This window comes from Prionailurus viverrinus, unplaced genomic scaffold (assembly GCF_022837055.1).
Source record: "Prionailurus viverrinus isolate Anna unplaced genomic scaffold, UM_Priviv_1.0 scaffold_35, whole genome shotgun sequence".
Lineage (NCBI taxonomy): Eukaryota > Metazoa > Chordata > Mammalia > Carnivora > Felidae > Prionailurus > Prionailurus viverrinus.
The window spans coordinates 7,113,915-7,130,362 of NW_025927605.1; the positions used below are offsets into that span (position 1 = coordinate 7,113,915).

Below are 16,448 nucleotides of genomic sequence, written 5' to 3' on the forward strand. Positions count from 1 at the left end.
CCGGTCCCTGTGGTCTCCGTGACACCAGAGCCACAAAACAGCTGCGCCTGTGCTGTTATTTTTCTCACAGTAGCATGAAGAGAGGGGAAGCATTTTCGTCCGTCCAGGTCATTTCTCTCCGGGCCGCAAGCCAGGCGCCCTTGACATCTGGATTTGCCTGCCCTCTCTGGCATCTCTCTGGCCCCCAAGCAGCTGTGAGTTAGAACAGAAGCTGCTTCCTCCAGAGAGTCTCAGGTCTTACTGGACTCCACCAGTCTCCTCTTACCCAGTGCCAGCAGCCAGTCCCTTCTCTCCCGCCCAACAACTCGGGTGTCAAAAGCAGTCTCGCAGTCTTGTGGAACTAGAGAAGGAGAGGCAGCAAATTCGAAGGACGGGGCTAAGGAGAATAGAAAAGGGTGAAGGGGGGCTGCCGGCATCCCGAGATATACGTACATCCTGGCGTGAGGGCCGCTGCAGTGAGAGACGTGACTTTAAGTCACCTGCTAAGAGAAGTCGCTGAGAACTCAGATTCTGGAGCCTGTCTGCCTGGATTGAAATCCCGGCTCTGCCACTTTCTAGTCGCGTGACCTCGGGCAATGTATTTCACTGCCCCTTCTGCCTTAGTTCCCCCATCTGTAAAATGGTTTGCCCCAGCCAGTTACGGAAATTAAAAGGAGTTAATACAATACAAAGTGCTTAGGACAGTGCCAGGCGCAGAGTAAGTGCTCACTAAAGGCTACCTGTCAGCACCAGCTATGTGGCCCTGGACTGTGACCTCCCTGATGGAAAAGACCGTGTCTGTGAATGCTCAGCTCCTACTACCGGGCCTGGCAGACACCAGAGGGTTATAAGCTTCCCGAATGATCAGACTGGAAGAAGGAATAGATTCACGGACTCATTTAGCTTACCGTTCGTTTTCCTCATCTATATAATAGAAGCGCTGTTGTGAGCATTAGATAAATAGCAGTTTTTCAAGCACTGGCCTTGGGTTGAAGAGGGCACTTACAACACTTCGTGTCACTCATGTGTAACCGTAGCTACTTTTACAACCCATTTACCACGTAACTAAGCATTTACATTGCACTGAAGCATGTTATATCCGTATGTACTGTCTCGGCAGACCATCGGGTCATAGATATTCTCTCGCCTCCATTACAGATGAGAAGATTGAGGCACAAAGGGGCAAAGGCAGGAGACATAGCTGGGGTTCCACAGCCTCTCTCTCTTCTACACGCCACACGCCGCCTTTCCCTCTCAGCTGATCACTCATAAACGGTGTGACCGGAAAGTGAAGCGACTGGTCTCCCAGCTCCCAGAAGCGGTTTTGGTGACCTCAGTCCCTTAACAATCAGTTGGTCCCATTTTCCTTAAAGCCAACTCCTTCCAAATTCCCACCTCCATTAAGGGCCTGGATCTCCCCAGATTTGCCATAACCTGGGAACAACTCTACTGTTTCTAGTTTGTATTTATTTTCTCTGTTTCCTGCCCTTCTCGTCACCAAAGTCCACGTTGTACGTGGGCTCTTATTTGGGCTGTAATTAAAACTTTTTTTTTTTTCAACGTTTATTTATTTTTTTGGGACAGAGAGAGACAGAGCATGAACGGGGGAGGGGCAGAGAGAGAGGGAGACACAGAATCGGAAACAGGCTCCAGGCTCCGAGTCGTCAGCCCAGAGCCTGACGCGGGGCTCGAACTCACGGACCGCGAGATCGTGACCTGGCTGAAGTCGGACGCTTCACCGACTGCGCCACCCAGGCGCCCCAAACTTTTTTTTTTTTTAAAGTAGCCTCACACCCAGCGCAGAGCCCGACACAAGGCTTGAACTCATGACGCTGAGATCAAGACCTGAGCTGAGATCAAGAGCCAGACGCTTCACCAAAAAAATAAAATAAAATAAAATAAAATAAAATAAAATAAAATAAGCAGCTCTTCCCGTCCATGGGTCCTGTCCCCATGCTTTAATAAAATCACCTTTTTTTTTTTAGGGGCGCCTGGGTGGCTCAGTCGGTTAAGCGTCCGACTTCAGCTCAGGTCACGATCTCACGGTCCTTGAGTTCGAGCCCCGCGTCGGGCTCTGGGCTGATGATGGCCCAGAGCCTGGAGCCTGCTTCCGATTCTGTGTCTCCCTCTCTCTCTGACCCTCCCCCGTTCATGCTCTGCCTCTCTCTGTCTCAAAAATAAATAAACGTTAAAAAAAAAATTTTTTTTTAAAATCACCTTTTTGCACAAAAAAAAAAAAAAAAAAGAGTCAGACACCTCTCTCGACAATAGCCAAAGTATGGAAAGAGCCCAAATGTGCATTGGCAGGTGAATGGATAAAGAAGATGCGGTATATATAGACAATGGAGTATTGCTCGGCAATCAAAAAGAATGAAATCTCGCCATTTGCAACTGTGTGGATGGAACTGGAGGTCGTGAGGCTAAGCGAAATCAGTCAGTCAGAGAAAGACAAATATCATATGACTTCACTCGTATGAGGAATTTAAGATACCAAACAGATGAATATAAGGGAAGGGAAGCAAAAATAATATAAAAACAGGGAGGGAGACAAAACGGAAGAGACTCATAAATATGGTGAACAAACAGAGGGTTACTGGAGAGGTTGTGGGAGGGGAGATGGGCTAAATGGATAAGGGGCATTAAGGAATCTACTCCTGAAATCATTGTTGCACCAGATGCTAACTAACTTGAATGTAAATTAATTAAATAAATAAGCTAAAAAAAAAAAAAAAAAAAAGGAGTCAGACGCTTAACCGACTGAGCCACCCAGGCACCCCTGGAACACTTTCTCAGCTCTTACTGAATTCCTCAATATTACAGCTGGGAGGGACCATGAGAATACCTAGTTGAAACTGTTTGCTTTTTGGAAGTTTGGAAATGCCCCTGCCAGCTAGAGGAGGGGACTTGCACAAAGCCAGAGAGCGAGTCAGAAGGGCCAGGACCAAAGCCCTGGCTACTGCACCCTCTGCTCATCTTTCCGTTACGCCAGGTGAATGGACAGGCAATGCGGACTAAGCGCCTTGGAGAACGTTTAAAGGCAACCGACTTGTGCTAACGTAGCAAACAGAGTAAATACCATCTTCGGTTTTACATAATGACGCAAGAAACATTTAGTTCACCTTTCCAAAGAGGACAGTTAAGACCATTTACAAACAGTGATGTTTCCTCTCATTTTAGTGTGGGGTTTGATCTTGGAGAAGCTTCCACGCCAGGCAAAGCCGACCACATCTGGCTAGACAGCATGAAAATGCCTTTCATTGGCCACCAGGGGGAGGGAATGAGCCCTGGGATGGCTTCATGCAAAAACACATTGCAGATTATTTGGAAAAATCTCACAGCAAGGGAGCGTTTCCACTGCTGAAAGACTATACGTGCTGACTCCTCTTCTTCCCCCTAGAGGCGCACGGAAAATATCTAGCGCTTTCTTTGGCAAGGCGGAATTAATACGGGTGTCAATACATTGGAGAAAAGAATTATTTGGTGGTTACGAACAGATCACGGAGCATGTTTAAAGTTGTAACTAAGTTTTTTCATCCCGACCTTCAGAGCCTGGACTTTTCTTTCAGTCTGTAGAATTACATATAGCACTGAAGGGCCATCCTACTGTGTCTGCCAGATGACTACCTTCTCTTCTCCCAAATAATATGTTTTCCCGCACCTCCTCCCTTTTACAACTTTGGGTCCTCATTCCTCTACCAGAAGCATCCCTCTGAAGGCTTCCAGTGGCTAGCTCTTGGAAAAGGTTGAAAGTAGGTTGGGGAAGATGGGGAGGTTAGATCTCTGGATCTTGCTTTCAGCTTTGCCTCTTTGATTTTGTATGGCATAAGAAGCCAGGTAATATCGCCTCCCTCATTCCCTTTTTTTTTTTTTCAGTGTCATTGACACACAATGTTACATTGCTTTCAGGTTCACCTTCATTCCCTATCTTTTATTCCCTATCTTTTCTGTGATTACCGGACCACCAGAAGATAAAAACTTCACATCGAGAAAAGTGCTTTGGGGTGCCTGGGTGGCACAGTCAGTTAAGTATCCAAGTTCAGCTCAGGTCATGATCTCACGGTTTGTGGGTTCGAGCCCCGTGTCCAACTCTGTGCTGACAGCTGAGAGCCTGGAGCCTGCTTCGGATTCTGTGTCTCCCTCTCTCTCTGCCCTTCCCCCACTCACACTCTCTCTCTCAAAGATAAATAAATATATATTTTAAAAAGAAAAGTGCGGGCCGCCTGGGTGGCTCAGTCAGCTGAGCGCCGATTTCAGCTCAGGTCATGATCTCATTGCTTGTGGGTTCGAGCCCCGCGTCGGGCTCTGTGCTGACAGCTCAGAGCCTGGAGCCTGCGTCGGATTCTGTGTCTCCCTGTCTCTCTGCCCCTCTCCTGCTTGTGCTCTGTCTCTCTCTTTCTCAAAAATAAAATAAACATTAAAAACAATTTTTAAGTGCTTTGAGCTTTGATGCAGGCAGAATAAATTGAGATGCTTTTTATGAACTTTTGCCTTTTCATTCTAGCCACCCTTGGAATTTCAGCCCAGGGACTAAATGGGTTCTTAGCAAGATGTGGATTAACAAGGGAGGGATGGGGGCACTCAACTGCGTAAGGGCTGTGCCAGTAAGAAGTGCTGAGAGTGACCAGCCATGTTCTCTGGAAACACTCAGAATCTTGCTGACTCAGATTCCATTTTTTGCTCTGCCAGAAACTGACGGGAAGATGCATTGTTCAAGGCAGGCTCACGCCCAGCCATTTTCTGCACAATACTCTGCATCACCAGCAAAGACAGATGGATCTGGATCCAGATCCCAACTCTACTTCCTAGTGGGTGACTGTGGGTGAGAAACTGAGTTTCTTTGTACCTCAGTTTCCTCATGAGGAAAATGAAGAAAATAATATCTATCTTGGGGCGTTATTTAAAGACGAAATGAGTTAACATTTATAATGCTCTTAAAGCAGTGCTTGGCTTAAAATAAAAGCTATGTAAAATGAAAATATAACAGCAGGATTGGTGTATCTATTAAATAACTTACTGAATGAAGAGCCTGGTACATACCGGTGCTTAGTAAAGGTTAGCTCCCTTCCCATCTCATTCCCAAATGTGAGTTACATTTTTCCTAGGGTTCAAATCCCAAAGGAGAACATTCCTCAAGCCTAGAAGAATTCTCCCTCGGGAGGTGAGAAATAGGAACTGGAAAGGGGGGAGCTGAAAAGGAGGGGTAGGGGTATTTGTTGAGGGCTGTGCTGGCTATCCAAAACAGAAGGGTCTTTCTGGAAGGTTTCTCCAGGCAAAGGAAGAAAGGTGATCAGGAGAAAGGCCCAGCGATGGGGAAGGAGGCAGAGAAAGTTTGGCGATTCCCAGGGATCTCCGGTATCTAAGGGACAGCTCCCTGGGCGGGGTTTGGGAAATCCAGGGCAGGAAGTGAGGGTGGCCCAGGTTCGGGTGAGAAGCGGGGACAGGAGGGGTTATGGAGCCAGAAAAGGAAGAGAGTGAGGGCAAGGTCCTGGCATCGGGGTCTTGAGGATGAGAAAGGGAGCGAGGGTATTTCCGGGATGAACGCCAGTACGGAGCTGGGAAGAGATGAGCTGCGGCGCCAAGGGGGAGCAGGGACTGGGAGGGCGAGTGGCGTTGGCCATAGAGAGCCACCAGGGAGGACAGAGGGAATAACCCTGGTGAACTAGGCACCGAGGGGGACTTCGGGGGTATGTAGAACCAGGTTTTCCGTGGGGAGACACTAGGAGGCCGCGATCTAGGGCCAGCATCGGGTTTGGGGGGGGGCTCTTACCCGCAATTCCTATCTCCCCGTCTTGCCCCCGCTCTGCTGCGCGTATCGGTCGCAGCCACACTTTCGGGCCCCCTCCTCAAAAGACTTAAGGAGACAAGGTCCCATTGGCTGCCCCACAACCCTTAAGCCCAACCCGCGCTCCTCCTAACTTGGGGTGCGCCCAGCCCACATATATTTGCATATAGGGCTTTCCAGGTCTTCGATTGGCCCCAGCGGCAGACGGCCTTGCCCCCCCCCCCCCAATCCAATTAACCGCCCCTTTGCTCTGAGAGGCCAGCGCCCGAGGTCGTCCCTGGAGACGCGGAGGACGCTTGGGCCGCGCTCCTCGCGCTCGGGGCGGCTCCACTGCTAGCCCTGCGCGGGTCCCCGCCCTCCCCCGCCCGCGCCGTCGGGGCGTCGGGGCGTCGTGCGCAGGCGCAGCTGGAGCCTCGGGGCCGAGCGGATCCGAATTGTCTGCCTCGGAAGCTCCAGCTGCCCCGGAGGAGGAGGGGGAGGGGAGGGGAGGGGAGGGGAGGGGAGGGGGGGCGAGTGGGGTGCACCGAGGGGGGCGGTCTCGTCCTCTGGCGCTCTGGGGAGGGTGAATAGCCGAAGCCGGGACCAGAGGGGAGCCGCGCAGACAGCATTGGATTGAGACCCAAGTCAAGATCTCAGGCATGTGTAATCCTGGGCAGTTGACATCATCTCTCCGGGTTTAGCTTCTCCAACAGTAGATACCGCAAACCTGCAAGGAACCGCTCTGGCTTACTGAATCATGACATCTCAGAGAGTGGGGTGGGGGGGGGGGTCGTGGCCCCTCTACCGAACGAGCCCCTGGCCGAGAGAGGCGGCCGCGCAGGGCTCCGGGGTCTGGGCTTCGCACAGCGACATTCTGACTGTCCTCTGGCAGTCGGGGGAATCAGAGTAATGACGGGATTCGCAGGATCGTGGTTTCCTTCCGTTTCCGCCTGTGTCAGCCCAGACTCCTGCGGGCCTGCAAAGGTTGGCGGCCAGTAGAGCTGTTTCTACCTGGGTTCGTTCAGGATTGGGGAAAGACCAAAGGATCGACTTAAAACTCCTGAAGGGGGAGGGGGGGCGGGGGGTCAGTTGGTCGGCTCAGGTCATGACCTCACGGGCGGTGAGTTCGAGCCCCAAATGGGGCTCTCCGCTGTCAGCATGGAGCCCGCCTGGGATTCTCTCTCTCTCCCTCTTTCTCTCTGGCCCTCCCCCGCTTGCTCTCTCGCGCACGCTCTCTCTCGCCATGAATGAATAAACTTTAAAAAGCACTTTAAAAAATAAATAAATAAAATTCCTGAACCACAGTGTTCTTAGGAAACTCCCTGATGGATGGCGCCGGGGATTTCTTGTTGCCTATATCCATTGTTCTTCATTCTGCAGATTTCCAGATGCTCGAATTGATGTTCCTGAAATGTAGCTGCTCCTGCGGGAAAGGATTGTTCAGTCCCAAGGAGTAAGACTTAGGTAAGACTCTGCAACATTAACTCTCACGCTGAGGATAGAGTTCTCTTCCCTCGGTTGAGGGGAGACAGAGGAGACACAGGCCCTTCCCAGAGAAGCCGTAATCAAAAGGACTAGTGGAAGAGGCCAGATCCTCGCTGATGTGGAGGATGTGGAGTTAGTCCCGGGGAGTTTCCGAGAGGATGAAGGTTTTAGCAGATTCATTGGGAACATTGTGTCCAATCCATGTGCCTGGGACTTCGTGCTGGCCTCTGATCCCTTATCTGAATAAAGCAGAGCTTTACAACAGTCCGCTGCCCCTCTCCCTGACACACCCCTTATGTCCCCAGGGAGGCTCTGTTCCTGGACACTTGGACATTCCAAAAATTGTGTAAACAAGTCTCATCAGAAGCCCATTTTGAAGCCCCAGTCACACCCCCAACCCTTCCCCCCCTTATAAAACTGATACATAATAAACCTTTATGCCTAGCTGTTTGTACAGTTACTCACGACTGAGTGCTCTCATATGCCTGTAAATTAACTGTTAACCTTTTGATCTAAGTTGCTGGAGGAAGTTTTCCTCCCGGCACAGGACCCTGTCCCTTAACCAGCTGATCTGCCCAGGCAGGAGCCTAGAGGCAAAGGCATGGCTTAGCCCCAAGTGGACAATGAAAGCCTGGTTAGTGATGCTTAGATTCACGCTGGAGGGCCTGAGGTGAAACCAGGGGCCCATCTGCTGCTCTTCCAGAAACCTCCCTGCCACCCTATCCTCTACCTCTTCCCTCGGTCCCCCTTCCCTCCAGGTGGCCCTGGGCTATCGCACCCCTCCCCACCTCCGGGGCCCTGGAGGCCCAGGTGACCAGTCGTCAACTGGCCAAGAGCAGATGCTTCCCTAAGACCAACCGTCCCGGCTCTGTTTCCCTCCCCCTTCCGGCCTCTTTCTTTCCCCCAGTGTCCCACCAATCTCCTCTGCCAAGCTCGGGCTTTGGTCTGAGGTCCCTCTGGAGTGATATTGTGATGGAAATGAGGGAGAGGATGCGGGAGGGAGCGGCAAAGATTTACAACTTCCAGAGGGTTTCCATTAAAATCCCTGACAACTGGTTATTTACGAGAGGGTTGGCCACAGTGGGAGCTAATAGGCCAGAGCCTGGCACCCCTGTCCTTTCAGGGGTGCTGACAACGGGGTGAAACAGTAGAACTGCCCCCACTGTGGAGCAAAGCATCCCCTCCAGGGCCGGAGGGAAGGCCGGGAAATCAGAAAGCATCCGTGATTTGTGCCAGGCAAACCCCAAACAGAAAGATCCCTGAGGCAAACACCGAGGGTTTTTCTGGGCCTGGGTGTGAAAGGTTGAAGCAGCGTGTTGAGCCTCCTTCGGTCCTCAGAAAAGTTGGACCGCGTCCCCTCCCCCGAAACTCAAACTCAGAGGCAAAAGTGCCCAAGGGAGAGACTGCAGGCACAGGTATGAAATTTGTTTTCACGGGCTTTTTGTTCCCAAGGCACCCACCTGACTAAATAGTAAGACAGTTTCCCCTCAGAATGGTGTCTGCTCTCCGGTTGACACACAGGCTCCTTCTCAGTTTGGGACTCTTCCTCTCAGTAGTTGATGGGGGAACAAAGAAAGTCCTGCTTCTGCCTGTACCAGTCAAAGGAAGTCTTGGTATGGGACACCTGGGGGGCTCAGTCGGTGAAGCCACCGACTTCGGCCCAGGTCATGATCTCACAGTTTGTGAGTTCGAGCCCCGCGTCCGGCTCTGTGCCGACAGCCCAGAGCCTGGAGCCTGCTCCAGATTCTGTGTCTCCCTCTCTCTCTCTGCCCCTCCCCCGCTCACTCTTTGTCTCTCGTTCTCTCAACAGAGCAAAACAAACAAAATAAAAAACTTAAAAAAAAACACACACACACACACAACCACAAAGCAAGTCTCGGTATCTGTACCAGGGATGATGGCGTTGGGAGTGGAAATGAGACAAAGATTCTTAGAAGACCTTTTTTTTTTTTTTTTCCTCATACCGCAGGTTTTGGTTTTGGTTCTGTTTTGGTTTTTTTTGCTTTAAGTCTGCAAGGTCTGAGAGGCACAGAATCAGAGTTCTTTTTCAATCAGAAGAGATCTTACAGGCCACCCGGTATTTCTCTTGTGTTTAGAAGACGAAATTGAAAGGCGTCTGGGGTGGGGGGGGCTTAGTCCGTTAAGCATCTGACTCTTGGTTTCGGCTCAGGTCACGATCTCATGGTTCATGAGACCGAGCCCCGCGTCGGGCTCTGTGCTGGCAGTGCAGAGCCTGCTTAGGATTCTCTCTCTCCCTTTCTCTGCCCCTCCTCTGCTTGCTCTCTCTCTCTCTCTCTCAAAATAAATAAATAAAATACACTTAAAAAAAAAAAAGAATTAGAAGAGGAAATCGAGGCCCAGAAAAATGTAGTGGGACTTACAAGCAGTTATGGTCACACAGAATCTTTGCTTTTTATTTATTTTTTAATTAAAAAAATTTTTTTAATGTGTATTTATTTTTGAGAGAGAGAGAGAGAGAGACACACACACACACACACACACACACACACACACAGCATGAGCAAGGGAGGGGCAGCGAGAGAGGGGGACCCAGAATCCAAAGCAGGCTCCAGGCTCCGAGGCGTCAGCACAGAGCCTAACTCGGGGCTCAAACTCACGGACCAGGAGAACGTGACCTGACACTTAACCAACTGAGCCACCCAGGTGCCCCTTGAATCTTTGCTTTTTACAAAATTGTTTAATGATTGACTTAAATATTCAATGAGTATAGAATGGTGAAGTAAATTATGGTAGAATCACTTATTACAACAAAAAGGAAACCAATAATCATATGGTTTATAGCAATATAAAACGGTGTTTGGGGGCGCCTGGGTGGCTCAGTCGGTTGAACATCTGACTTCGGCTCGGATCATGATTTCTCACGGCTTGTGAGTTCGAGCCCCACGTTGGTCTCTGTGCTGACAGCTCGGAGCCTGGAGCCTGTTTCGGATTCTGTCTCTCCCTCTCTCTCTGACCCTCCCCTGCTCACACTCTGTCTCTCTCTCCCTCAAAAATAAATAAACATTAAAATAAAATTTTTTTAATGGTGTTTAACCCAACAGTAGTAAGCAACAACAACAAAAAATCGCAAAGGCTATGATTATACTCGTGTCAAACGTGCATTTGTATGCATAAAAAACTGAAAGAAATGTTAAGAGAATTTTCTAAGGAAAGGAAAAGCATGACTCTCCTACAGATATAAAAATGAACGCATGTTAAAGATTTTATGTAACTCAGTAGCGAGCCAGTCAGTCAGATGATTCAGCTGGTTCCAAAAAAGCGGCACAATTTGTCTGATAAAAAAGAACGTTGTGGGGCGCCTGGGTGGCGCAGTCGGTTAAGCGTCCGGCTTCAGCCAGGTCACGATCTCGCGGTCCGTGAGTTCGAGCCCCGCGTCGGGCTCTGGGCTGATGGCTCGGAGCCTGGAGCCTGCTTCCGATTCTGTGTCTCCCTCTCTCTCTCTGCCCCTCCCCCGTTCATGCTGTGTCTCTCTCTGTCCCAAAAATAAATAAACGTTGAAAAAAAAATTAAAAAAAAAAAAAAGAACGTTGAAAGAAATCGCAAACGGACGCAAAACTGCTTTTTCTTCCACAAGGAAAGGAGGCAAAATAGTCCAACCTCTATCAGATCAGACAGAAATTCCTTGCCAATCAGTTACCTACAATTTACGGAGTTGTGAAATACTTCCCATAGAATCAGTTCAAATTGGCTAATTCAGGGAAGGGTGTCCAACAGAGAGATTTTTCTCTACAGACAACAGTCTTGAAAATATGTGTAGGATTATGAAATGTCTCTTTCTTTTTAGTTTATTTAATGTAACTTTTTAAAACAAAGATATGCCTCCCAAATTCTTACAGGGACCATACAATATCCCCTGAAATGTTCAATAGGTGATTTGGTTTGCCCACACATTCCAGAAACACAGGGTTCACGTGAGGCATACCTGGCTCCTGTTTCTCCAAAAGTTTATAAAACAGCACACCCGGGGTGCCTGGGTGGCTCAGTCGGTTGAGCGTCCAACTTCGGCTCAGGTCATCATCTCGCAGTTCGTGAGTTCGAGCCCCGCATCGGGCTCTGCGCTGACAGCTTGGAGCCCCGAGCCTGCTTCGGATTCTGTGTCTCCCTCTCTCTCTGCCCCTTCCTCGCTCATGCTCTCTCTCTGTCTCTCAAAAATGAATAAACGTTAAAAAAAAAATTAAAAAAAAAACAACAAAGCAGCACACCCAACCTGCATTCGTTGAAAGCCTAATGGTATCCCAACCTAATTAGTAGTCTCCTTCTTGCCATCGGTTATTCAATTCTTCTCTTTCTCAAAGCCGGGCGTAGAAACTCTCTGTACTTGGGAATGCAAGCTGGTGCAGCCACTCTGGAAAACAGTATGGAGGTTCCTCAAAAAACTAAAAAGAGAACTACCCTACGACCCAGCAATTGCACTACTAGGCATTTATCCAAGGGATACAGGTGTGCTGTTTCGAAGGGACACATGCATCCCCATGTTTATAGCAGCACTATCAACGATAGCCAAAGTATGGAAAGAGCCCAAATGTCCATCGATGGATGAATGGATAAAGAAGATGTGGTCTATCTGTACAATGGAGTATTACTTGGCAACCAAAAAGAATGAAATCTTGCCATTTGCAACTGTGTGGATGGAACTGGAGGGTATTATGCTAAGTGAAATTAGTCAGTCAGAGAAAGACAAATATCATATGACTTCACTCATATGAGGACTTTAAGAGACAAAACAGATGAACATAAGGGAAGGGAAGCAAAAATCATATAAAAACAGGGAGGGGGACAAAACAGAAGAGACTCATAAATATGGAGAATAAACTGAGGATTGCTGGGGGGGTTGTGGGAGGGGGGATGGGCTAAATGGGGAAGGGGCACTAAGGAATCTACTCCTGAAATCATTGTTGCACTGTATGCTGACTAATTTGGATGTAAATTTTAAAAAATAAAGTTAAAATTAAAAAAGAAACTCTCTGTACTCTGCAAGGCATCCAATTGCAGAGTCTTAGGTGGTTACAGAGACGGCGAGCTCCAAGGGATAAAATTCCTCTCACTGTCTTTTTCCAGGGAGTGGAGAGTCTAAACGCCAGAGTCATTGCCACGGGATAGAGCTGGGCAGGGCTGGGGCGAGCGCAGGGGTAAAAGTGAGCCGCTGCTTGGACATCTTGTAGGCTGCCTCCTGCCTCTCCTTCCCATAGTCCACACCCCTGTCGCCCGGATACTGTAGCTGTGCACCAGCCAGGACAGTGCTGACACATATCTATTTAAATTTCAATTTGATAGGGAATTTCCATGTCTGTGTGGGTTCCCCATAGGTACCTGCATATGCTATTAAATTTGATTTTCTCCAAATAGATAAGTAAATACTCCATATAAAACCCAGTTCCCCGGTGCACTAGCCACATTTTAGGTGCTCGACAGCTACATGCGGTCAGCACAGTTACTGAGCACTGCCTTCGCTGCGGAGAATCCTACTGGAGAGCACTACTGGGGAGGACTATTCCCTCTCTCCACGTCGTTTCTCCTCCATCCCTTTTCCTGCGGGCCAAGCTTGTTATTCAAAATAAATCAAATGTCACCTTTGACCAGGACTCTTTGACCAAACTTTGGTTGGGCTCCTCTGAGCCCTCTTGACTAGGCTTCAACCTTGGGCTTCTACGTCTGCCTTTGCCAAGTCCACAGCTGGGGTGCAGGGGTGCCAGGGCACCTGGCTCTGGGTGAGGGGGTGAGGGGGTGGGGGTGGGGGGCAAACAGACCAGGTTCAGCCACTCACCGCTGACAAAATGCAAAGACAGGTGGCGGAACAAGAAAGGAATTTATTTCAGGGAAGGGCAACACTGGGAAGACAGTGGACCCTCTGAAATACAATCTCCAAAGTGCCGAAAATACTCCTGGGTTTTGTAAGGAAAATGTGGGACAGAGGTCAGAGAGTACTGCAGGTGGAAAGCGAAGGTCAGGTCATCGTTGTCTTGAGGTCACGTGGGGTCTTGCTGGCTCAGGGCAGTCGTTGTTGCTTGAGGGGGTAGTTTTGGTTCCCATCACGATGATTTGCCTGCGGGTTCTTTTGCCTGAATTAAGAGATAAGCAGGAAAAAGAAAACTTTACTTAGAAAGTACAGACTGAGGTCAAAATGGAGGTATTTGAGGTCCTCTTTCAAGTCCGGTTTCAGCAAAAATCTTAAATCAGCTTAGAGAGAATCCTTACTCTTCCTATCTGATCAATCCCTAGCCTGCCTTCAGCAAGAGTCCTATTAAATCAGTTTAGCAAGAACCCCCCGTTCTTGATGTCTTCTCCTCTTAGTAATTTTCCACCACTGACTCCCTCATTCTGCTTGATTGGCTGTAAATCCCCACTTGTCCTTACTGTTTTTGGAACTGGGTACAATCTCTCTCTGTTTGAAATGCTCCTATTACAACCGTCCCAAATAAAGTTTTCCTTTCTGTTTTAACAGACGTCAGAATAATTTTTTCTTTACCACTTTTTCTATGAAACCTTCTTTCTTGCCCCTAGGAAAAATGAATTCTATGCTACCTTAGCACTATGTAAATTCCTCTTCTAAAGCCTCTACCATGGGGTATCATACTCATTTATCCATTTGTCTGCCCTTATGGATTACCGACCTCTCATGAAGAATAAATATGGTGAGAGTCATGATTAAGAGCACAGTCGGGGCGCCTGGGGGGCGCAGTCGGTGAAGCGTCCGACTTCAGCCAGGTCACGATCTCGCGGTCCGGGAGTTCAGCCCCGCGTCAGGCTCTGGGCTGTGTCTCCCTCTCTCTCTGCCCCTCCCCCGTTCATGCTCTGTCTCTCTCTGTCCCAAAGATAAATAAACGTTGAAAAAAAAAATTAAAAAAAAAAAAGCACAGTCATTTATTTGAGTCAGGATGCTCAGTTCAAAGTCTTCTGATGGCACTTACTATCTGGGTGAGCTTGCACAAGTAACTTTACGTCTCGAAGCCTCAACTGTCTCATCTGTGAAAAGGGTATAATAAAAAGTTCTTCCCTTGTAAGGATTCAATGAGAAAACCCACTGTGTCACGCAGAGTAACTACCCCCATCCCCAGTCTTCGTCTCCATTCCTAACACTTGAAGATACGAGAGGAGGATTTTCTCTGTAGATCTGAATATTGATTCCCATTCCTTCAATATCCAGTTATAAAGGGTTCCACTTGCAGCCTTCCCTTGACACTTCTATTGGAAATAAATCACGAACTAATCAATGTTTTTTATTCCACGCTATCGAACTTAGCTTCCCAAAATGTCAACAAAACAACCTGTTGATAAGACAAAACTGAGATCATTCTTACCTTACTGAGGAAGAAGACGGTCTTTTTTTTTTTTTTTCTTTTAAGTAGGCTTTTTGCCCAGCACAGGGCCCTATGTGGGGCTTGAACTCACAACCCTGAGCTCAAGACCTCAGCGGAATCAAGAGTCAGACGCTTAACTGACTGAGCCACTCAGGCACCCCACAAGGATACTTTCTTGCCAAAGTTGTAGCCGCAGCACAGAGGCAGAAGGACAAAATAGTGGTGTTTATTGAGACTCTGAAGTTGGTTTGGGGAAGGGGTGGGTGGATTTTTCAATGTAAAGATAGAGGCAAAAGTTGATTAGGGTAGGGTAAGGGTCATGATATCATAGTTTAGTATGGGTGGACACAGCCAAGCGAGGATTTTGAGGCCAAGGGCTCTTAGAGTCTATCATCATGAGATGCTTTCTCTTAAAGAATCAGTGGTTCTTTTAGGCAGTCCCTAAAATGCACAATGGATTCATTTGCATTTTTAACCTCCCCACAAGAGTGTCACGAAATAGTTGTGTTAATATAGACATTAAGGTATGCAGGGGTAGGAGATTTCAGTTCCAAGGGCTTTTTAGAAAGCCACTAAGTAAGATTAAGGGAGATGTATCCAGGATACTGAGGGCACTTATCCCTGTAGGCAGAGTTTAAAATGGAAAGGCAGGGGCGCCTGGGTGGCTCAGTCGGTTGAGCGCCGACTTCGGCTCAGGTCACGATCTCGCGCTCCGTGAGTTCGAGCCCTGCATCGGGCCCCTGTGCTGACAGCTCAGAGCCCGGAGCCTGTTTCAGATTCTGTGTCTCCCTCTCGCTGACCCTCCCCTGTTCATGCTCTGTCTCTCTCTGTCTCAAAAATAAATAAACGTTAAAAAAAAAAATGGAAAAGCATAATTTTGGTCACTCAGAAGGTGATTTGAACTTTCAAAAGAAGCCCCAGTCCCTGATTTACTCATTATTCCCCACCATGCATTCATCTCGGTTGAATGCCACCAGTCTTGAGAGAAGACAGAATAAGGAATGTTCATGCCCCTACCTGAAATGTAAAGTGGCTTCAGGGGCATAAATCCCCCCGCGTTAGACTGCACAGAAAAGTTTCTGTCCAGATTTAGATGGATGCTACTCCTTATAGAAGAGGCACTTCTCAATTTACCTGTCCATAGAAAAGTATGTGCAGCGTTAAAGAAATAATTATTCTGACATTTGTTAAACCCGTAAGAGAGACATTATCCAGGACTATTGCCACAGGGACCGTTACAATAGAGGAGACATATGGTGCTCAATTCCACATACGATAAGGACAAGTGCATGAAAAATTACTAAAGGGAGACATCAAGGGTAGGAGGCGATTCCTGTTGAAGTGCCTTAGCAGAATTCTTGCTGAAGGCAGGCCGTCGATCAGCTATCAAGGGTGAGAATTTCCAAGTTGACTTTGCAGGATTCTGAGTTTATGCTTAGTAAGAACTATCCTGACAGAGTTAACACTAAAAAATAATTTCATTATAGAAAGGGAATGATGAGACACAGGAAGTGGGGCACATAGGGAGATTGCTGGATCTCCTTTATTTAGGGGCAGGCGGGAGGCATGATTAAATGCCAAAGGGGGTCTCATCTGTAAGACTCTTAGGGAAGTGGGATGTGGGGGCAGGAGAAAAATGAAGATGACTTCTCGATGGCCCTTTCTCGTTCAGGACTGGAAGAAGTAAAGTTTTGGGCTTTTTTTTTAAAGGTAAGTAAACAGCTCATTCTAAGGGAAAAATAGGCTCCTTGGGGTGAGAATGCTGTTTGGGGTGGGCGAAAAGCACAAAGAGCCGCAGAGCGCCCCTGGGGCTCAGTCACCCGAGCACTACAAGTCCCAGCAAACATCGCGGCGAGGGCGGAGCTTGGTAGCCGTTGTGACGTGGTGGGCGGGATCAGACGGGA

The 16,448-nt window shown here is 48.4% G+C and overlaps 1 protein-coding gene across 3 annotated transcripts in view; it reads right to left on the minus strand.

Annotated features, from left to right (window-relative positions):
• The window catches only part of TTLL6 (tubulin tyrosine ligase like 6), a 38,887-nt gene extending 32,925 nt beyond the window's left edge, over positions 1-5,962 (minus strand). For 2 of the 3 annotated variants that reach the window (XR_007149451.1, XM_047845932.1), the window contains exon 1: positions 5,747-5,961. The gene's annotated coding sequence lies outside the window, so the exon portion shown is untranslated. Of the gene's footprint in view, positions 1-5,746 lie in introns of all 3 variants that reach the window. The other variant, XM_047845933.1, reaches the window with a different exon arrangement.
• Between the last annotated feature and the right edge of the window lie 10,486 nt (positions 5,963-16,448).